The 7,339-nt window shown below is 41.6% G+C and overlaps 1 pseudogene; it reads left to right on the top strand.

Annotated features, from left to right (window-relative positions):
- LOC129676773 (POU domain, class 5, transcription factor 1-like) overlaps nt 1–5,402 on the top strand; it is a 12,723-nt pseudogene extending 7,321 nt beyond the window's left edge.
- Nucleotides 5,403–7,339: the final 1,937 nt, after the last annotated feature.

Genomic DNA, 7,339 nt, shown 5'->3' with positions numbered 1-7,339 from the left:
CTATCTATCTATCTATCTATCTATCTATCTATCTATCTATCTATCTAACTAATTCCATTGTGCTTTACCTCCTAAGCTTCCCTGGCCATTGTTCACCCTTCACACCATTCTGTTCACACTTCAATTAGACATAAAGGACATTATTCTAATTTCTTGCTGCACCTTCTAGAAATTTCTATATTTGATGGCCAAAGTCACTATATCCTTACATCCTCTGCTTTTGATCTTAACAGTAATATTCTTGGACATGTACCAAACTGGAGATGAGGTTGGGTCTTTTACTGTTCCTTTTAGTATCAGGGCTTTTTTATTTTTTATTTTTATATTAATTACAGTTTATTCACTTTGTATTCCAGCTATAACCTCCTCCCTCAGTTCCTCCCAATCCCCACTCCCTCTCTCATCTCCAAGTCCACTGATAAGGGAGGTCCTCTTCCCCTTCCATCTGACCCTAGCTTATCAGGGCTCATGAGGACTGGCTGCATTGTCTTCTTCTGTGACCTGGTAAGTCTGCATCCCCACTCAGGGGGAGGTGACCAAGGAGCCACCCACTGAGTTCATGTCATTCATGTCACAGACAGTCCCCGTTCCCCTTACTAGGTAACCCACTTGGATACTGAACTACCATGGGCTACATCTGTGCAGGGGTTCTAGGTTATCTCAATGAATGGTCTTTTTTGGAGTATCAGTCTCAGAAAAGACCCCTGTGCCAAGATTTCTTGATTCAGTTGTTCTTGTGGAGCTTCTCTCCCTTACAGGTTTTTCTATCTCCCCCTTCTTTCATAAGATTCATTGCACTCTGCGCAAAACTTGGCTATGAGCCTCAACATGTGCTTTGATACACTGCTGGGTAGACTCATTCAGAGGCCCTCTGATGTAGGTTCCTGTCCTGTTTCCTGTTTTCACCCTCTTTCCTTGTCCGTCCTGTTTGCCTTTCTAAGAGAGGATTGATCATCTTACCATGGGTCCTGCTTCCTGCTTACCTTCTTTAGGTGTACAGATTTTAGTATGTTTATCCTATATTATATGTCTAATATCCACTTATAAGTGAGTATATCCTATGTGTGTCTTTCTGCTTCTTGGATACCTCACTCAGGATGATCTTTCCTAGATCCCACCATTTGCCTGCAAATTTCGTGTAAATTTTTAATTACTGAGTAGTATTCCATTGTATAAATGTACCACAATTTCAATGTCCATTCTCAGTTGAGGGGCATCTGGGTTGTTTCCAGGTTCTGGCTATTATGACTAAAGCTGCTGAAATATGGGTTTGTTCCTTTCTGCAAAATGTGCTCTCCTTTCTATCTTTCTCAATTTCTATTATCTTCTAACTTCTTGTTTTTTTCTTCTCATTTATTAAAGACCTGATTTAAGACTTGGTCCCCCCTATCAGTGGACTTGGCAAGGGGCACGGTGGAGAGGAGGGAGGGAGGGATGGACTGGGAGGGAATGAGGGATCGGGACACGGCTGGGGTACAGAGTTAATAAAATGTAACTGATAAGAAAAAAATAAAATACAAAAAAAAAGACTTGCTTTCTCCCTCTCCCTTTCACCATTTTTTAAGAACTTCTACATCATGATGTCAATAATTTCAAATCTTTACTTTCACAATGAGACCTTTATTCAAAAAAATTATGTGAATAAAACTTTAGAGAATTGTCCCTGAATGGATGATTTTGAGGGTTTGAGGCAAGAGAGCAGGGCTGCCCTATGTATCCTGCTGAAGAACTGAGAGGAAGGGTAGAGCTCCAGAGTGTCTGGGGTCTGTGTCCTGATTTCCTCATCAACCAGCAGCTCAAGGAACTTGTAGATATTCTCTTGGGGGAGTTTTCCCTCTAGGCTTTGACACTCTTTCCATCCAGATTTTGATCTCCATCCTTGGTGACTTCAACACTGACATAGATGACCCTTCTTCTCTATAGCTTTTAACTTCCCTGATTTGTATGTTTCTTTTTTTAATATTAGTTACATTTTATTAACTCTGTATCCCAGCTATATCCGGCTCCCTCATTCCATCCCAATCCCACCCTTCCTCCCTCATCTCCTCCCTGCCCCTTTCCAAGTCCATTGATTGGTGAAGACCTCCTCCTCTTTCATCTGACCCTGGTTTATCAGGTATCTTCAAGACTGGCTGCAAATTCCTCCTCTGAGGCCTAGCAAGATTGTTCCTCACTTGGGGGTGGGAGGTCAAAGAGCCAGCCATTGAGTTCATGTCAGAAATACTCCCTGTTCCCCTTACTAGGGTACCTACTTGGATACTGATCTACCATGGGCTACATCCGAGCAGAGGGTTCTGGGTTATATCCATGCATGGTCCTTGGTTGGAGAAACAGTCTCATAAAAGAACCCTGTGCCCAGATATATTTGGTCCTTGTGGAGCTCCTGTCCTCTCCAGGTCATACTAACTCCCCCTTCTTTCAAATGATTCCCTGCACTCTGCTGAAGGTTTGGTTATGAGTCTCAGTATCTGCTTTGATACACTGCTAGGTAGGGTCTTTCAGAGGCCCTCTGTGGTAGGCTTTCACTGATAATTTTTTTATTCTCCACCAAACCTCATTTTCCAAGTTATGAATTAAATCCTTTATTCATCAGAAACTGCATTATTTTGGAAACCTCAACCTCCCTTACTGTAGTCACAGAACTCTCTCAGGCTAGATTCCTGATCCATTGCCTCCAACCAAATTTTTATTTCTGTCTTAGTTCATCACTGCTCTCTACATAATTTATATCCCATAGCATTGTTGTAGTTGGTCTCTTTTCTGTATTTGGCATACCTTTGCTTCGTCATGCCCTGACCCACTGTTAACTATCCTTTTTTTTTTTTTAAATAGCAGACATTTTTATTTTACTACTAAATTAACTGGACAGCCAACTCTGCCCATCTCTCTTCTACTATCTTTCCTTTGAGGATTTTGGAGACAACTATCTAAGATGAACTCTTCTTCTTCTCTCCTTTGACTTTTCCCTTCTTCCCTTCCTTCCTTCTCTTACCCTCTGATGACTTCACCCTGAAGAGTACTGACTAAAAGGAATCTCAATTTTGAGAACATTCTCATTTCCCAATCACTAAATGTATCCTAACGATTCTACTAGACTGGAAGACCAGCACATCTTACATATCCTCCTGTCCTCATCTCTCCAGACCTGGGAGTATAAACATGAGCCACTACCAATGGATTTTTATGTGGATACCGGGGATCCATCTTTGTGAAATAGTCACTTTTATATTTTTTAATTTAAAATTTTTTAATTTTTATAATTTATTCACTTTTTATCCTGATTGTAACCCTTCTCTCATTTCCTCCTGGTCCCTCCCTACCATTTTCATCCCTATCACCCTCCCCTAGTCCACTGAAAGGGAGAGTCCTCCTCCCCTACTGTCTAACCCTAACCTATCAAGTCTCATTAGGACTGTTTGGATCCTCTTATTCTGTGGCCTGTCAAGGGCTCACCACCAGGTGGACGTGATCAAAGAGCAGGTAGCCCAAGTTCAGGTCTGAGACAGCCCCTGCTCACCTTACTAGGAAACCCACATGGAGACTGAGCTGCCTATCAACTACATCTCAGCAGGGAGCCTATGTCCTCTTCATGCATGGTCCTTGGTTGATGCATCAGTCTCTGCAGGCCTTCCAGGGCCCAGATTTTTGGCTTTGCTTGTCTACTTGTGGAGATCCTGTCCTCTCCAGGTCTTTCTATCCCCCACTTTCTCCATAAGACTACCTTCCCTCTGACCAAAGTTTGCCTGCAAGTCTCTGCATCTGTTTAGATCCCCTGTTGAGTGGAGAAAATACACACTTTTATCAAGAGATATTTGCTGCATAATATAGAACCTCAAAGTGTAGTGCCTGACAGCCATGTGTTTGTTCATGGTTTTGCAGGTTGGTGATTTGGGTAGGCTTGATTGAAACTATTTGGTTCATGAATGCCATCTGTGTTTACTTATAATTTTTTCCTAGAAGGAAGTCTGTAACCTCAGTCATATATAAAGTGGATGCTTAGAATTGGTAGGGTTGATGACAATACTGTGCCATGTTTCATTCATCATTCAATAGAACATTGTAGGTTTGTTCCTCTGGTGGTGGATATAAGAACAATTTATATTTACTTTTTTTTATATTTACTTATATTTTATTTACTTATATTTGCGATTTTCTTGTTGACAAAAGCAAGTCATGTAATCAAAACCAGAGAAGGTGTGGGCCACAAGAAGAGACACTCATTTTTAGCTAGTATACTACAGACTTATTAATGCCTATTTATAGGACCACTGAGAAAGTTGGAGTCAATGCATATCAAGCACTGCATGAAGTTACTGAGGTAGTAGGTGCTACAGACACAACGGTGGAACTACTTGCTTATTCTCCTTGGTATACAATGTGTACTTAGGTAAAGGAAGTAAACATACATTATGTCCATACTTCTTTTCCCATTATTACTACAAGAAAACTTCAACTCAATAAACAAGCAAAAAGCCTCTAAACAGGACAAACAAATAAAATACAAATAAGAACTAAAATTAGAGTCCCTAGGTGAGCCTTTCTTCCACCAGGTCCCTGGCTTGGGGTGCCCACCTTCCCCATGGCTAGACCCTGGATTTAGACTTCACCTTTTTACTCTCTGAAATTGATCAGTCAGGGGGGCTGGGGCCAGGCTGGGTGGACCCTCGAACCTGAATAAGCTTCTAAGGGCTTCCAGGTGTTCCTGGAATCAGACCAGGCATTAGACATGCTCAGAGTTGTGGGGGATCTCTGTATGTTCCCCGAAATATGAATTCTATGGAGGAATGACCTCAGGATGGACTGGGCCTAGTGCCCCAAGTTGGTTTGGAGACTTTGCAGCCTGAGGGCCAGGCAGGAGCAAGAGTGGATTCATCTCAGAGGGGCCTCCCCTGGGCTCTGTATGGTCTGTTCCAGTGTAATGAAGTTGGAGAAGGTGGAACAAAGTCCTGAGGAGTTCCAGGATATGAAAGTCTTGCTGAAAGAACTAGAACAGTTTGCTAAGCTACTGAGTAGATGAGAATCACCTTGGGGTGCATTCAGGCAATCTGGGGCTGACCCTGGGCTTTCTCTTTGAAAACGTATTCAGGCAGACAACTATCTGCCACTTTGAGGCCTTGCAGTTCAACTTCAAGAACATGTATAAACTGTGGCTCCTGCTGGAGAAGGGGGTGGTGGAAGCCGAGAGCAATGAGAACCTTCAGGAGAGAGGCAAAGCAGAGACTCTGGTGCAGTTCTGCAAGAGAAAGCAGAGTAGCATTGAGAACCTGGAAACCATGTTTCTGCAGTGCCCCAACCCCACCCTGTAGCATATCAGCATCCTTGCCAAGTAGCTTGGGCTGGAGAAGGATGTGGTCTAAGTGTGGTTCTGTTTCACTGCTCTACTCTTGACTATCTTTTTCTGAGAGCAAAGCCTTAATCTCTGTTCCTGTCATTGATCCAGGCTCTTCCATGAATCCAAATTGAGGCTCCATCCCTGCCTGGGGATGAGGTGAGCCTAAGCAAGGGAAAGAGGACCTGGAATTTTGGGATTAAGTTCATTCCTGAGGAGGGATCGAAAGCACAAAAGGGGCAGGGAGATAAAGTTCAGAGATGCTGTTGATTGTGAGTCACTCATTTTGTTCTTAAATAAAGGTAAATTTAAGGAAATAAAAAAGAACTAAAACCAACCTTAGTTAAGCCCACCAATACCAATCCCTCTAAGATTAAGGGGTTGCAGAAAGGGGTTGGTAGTGAAAGAAATAGATGATGGGTAAGGAAGCTGTGAAATACCTCTTTTGTGTTTTCCCCCTTTTAAATTTTATGTGCACGAGTGTTTTGCCTGCAGGTATGTCTGTGTACCATGTGTGTGTGGTACCATAGGAACCCAGAAGAGAGCAGCTAATCTCTCCATGTAAAGGCTGAAAATTGAACCTGGGTCCTCTGGGTCCTCTGGGTCCTCTGGGTCCTCTGGGTCCTCTGAGTCCTCTGGGTCTGCTGGAGCAGCCAGTGCTTTTAACCAATGAGCAGTCTCCTGCTCCTGAAATATTGGTTTAAAGGACATGAAATTCATGGCTCACAGCAGCTGTGATTGCATGATATTAAGCCTCTAAACATTCAATCATGAGGTGAGAAAAGACTCATTGGGGCCCTGTCATGCCCAGGGGACATAATGAAAGTAGAGAGCTGCTGGAGGAGAAGAATTCATTATTTTAGTGGTATAGCCACTGGTGAGTTTCCCATGTCCCAGTGGGTAACTCCATACTCATGCTTAATCAGGTGGCCCTGGTTAAACCTAGTTAAAACAACAACAACAAAACTCTGACAAACCATGTAGAAATTTGTTGCAGATTTGGTGATAGGATGGGAAAGTCTTTGTAGAACTGCGAGGGGGGATGGAGGGGAACAAATATGACCAGAATGTGTTATGCACATTTACGTATCGATTATAATCAACCAAAAAAGAAAAATTAAAACCAAGCAAACAAACCCTTAGCTCTGATTTAGGTAATTATTTATAGAGTAGCGTAGATACAGAACAAAACGCTGAGGAAAATAATTGTAAGATGGAAACAAACAGTGGATGCTGAGAATGAACACACAGCCTTCATTCCTAGTTGTGGAGTCTGACCAACCTGAGGTCACACAGGATGCTGGCTATTCAAAGAATGTATTATAGGGATTAAAGCAGTGAAAAACACACAGATATTTGGCAAACAATTGCCACAACTAGTTTAAACAAGCCAGAGTTTTATATTAACTCTGTATGCATAACAACCCTTTCTAAATCTTTGAGCTCTTATTTTTTATTACTATGTATTAACTTTACAAAACAATGTGTCTTATTAGCTGGACATGGTGGCACATGAATGTAATCCCAGCACTAGGGGAGGCAGAGGCAAAGTGATTTCTGTGGGTTTGAGGCCAGCCTTGTCTACAAAGCAAAGCCAGGACACCTAAGTGTACACATAGAAATTCTGTCTCAGGAAAAAAATGTGTTTTCTTATGACATTTTCTATATTATATAAGGTTCTTAGATCACATTTTATCACCTCCACATCATTTATTCTTATTGCCCCAAACTTTCACTTTCCCCTTTCCTGCTCTGTATTAGCCCACTTTCCACTTTCATGTCTTTCCTTTTTTTTTTTTTTATATTTTACACTTGAGAGGAAATATGTAATGTTTGGCTTTTTGAATACAGCTTATTTCAGTTAACCTGATGATCTCTAGTCACATCAATTTTCCTGAAAATAATGTAATTTGTCTCTCTTTCTCTCTCATCTGTGGGTGAGTATGGTGAGTATTCATTAAATTATATATATATATATATATATATATATATATATATATATATATATAT

This window comes from Psammomys obesus, unplaced genomic scaffold (genome assembly GCF_907164565.1).
Source record: "Psammomys obesus unplaced genomic scaffold, mPsaObe1.curated_primary_1811, whole genome shotgun sequence".
NCBI lineage: Eukaryota > Metazoa > Chordata > Mammalia > Rodentia > Muridae > Psammomys > Psammomys obesus.
The sequence above is the reverse complement of the archived record's forward strand: the minus strand, read 5'-3'. Positions and strand labels throughout refer to the sequence as shown.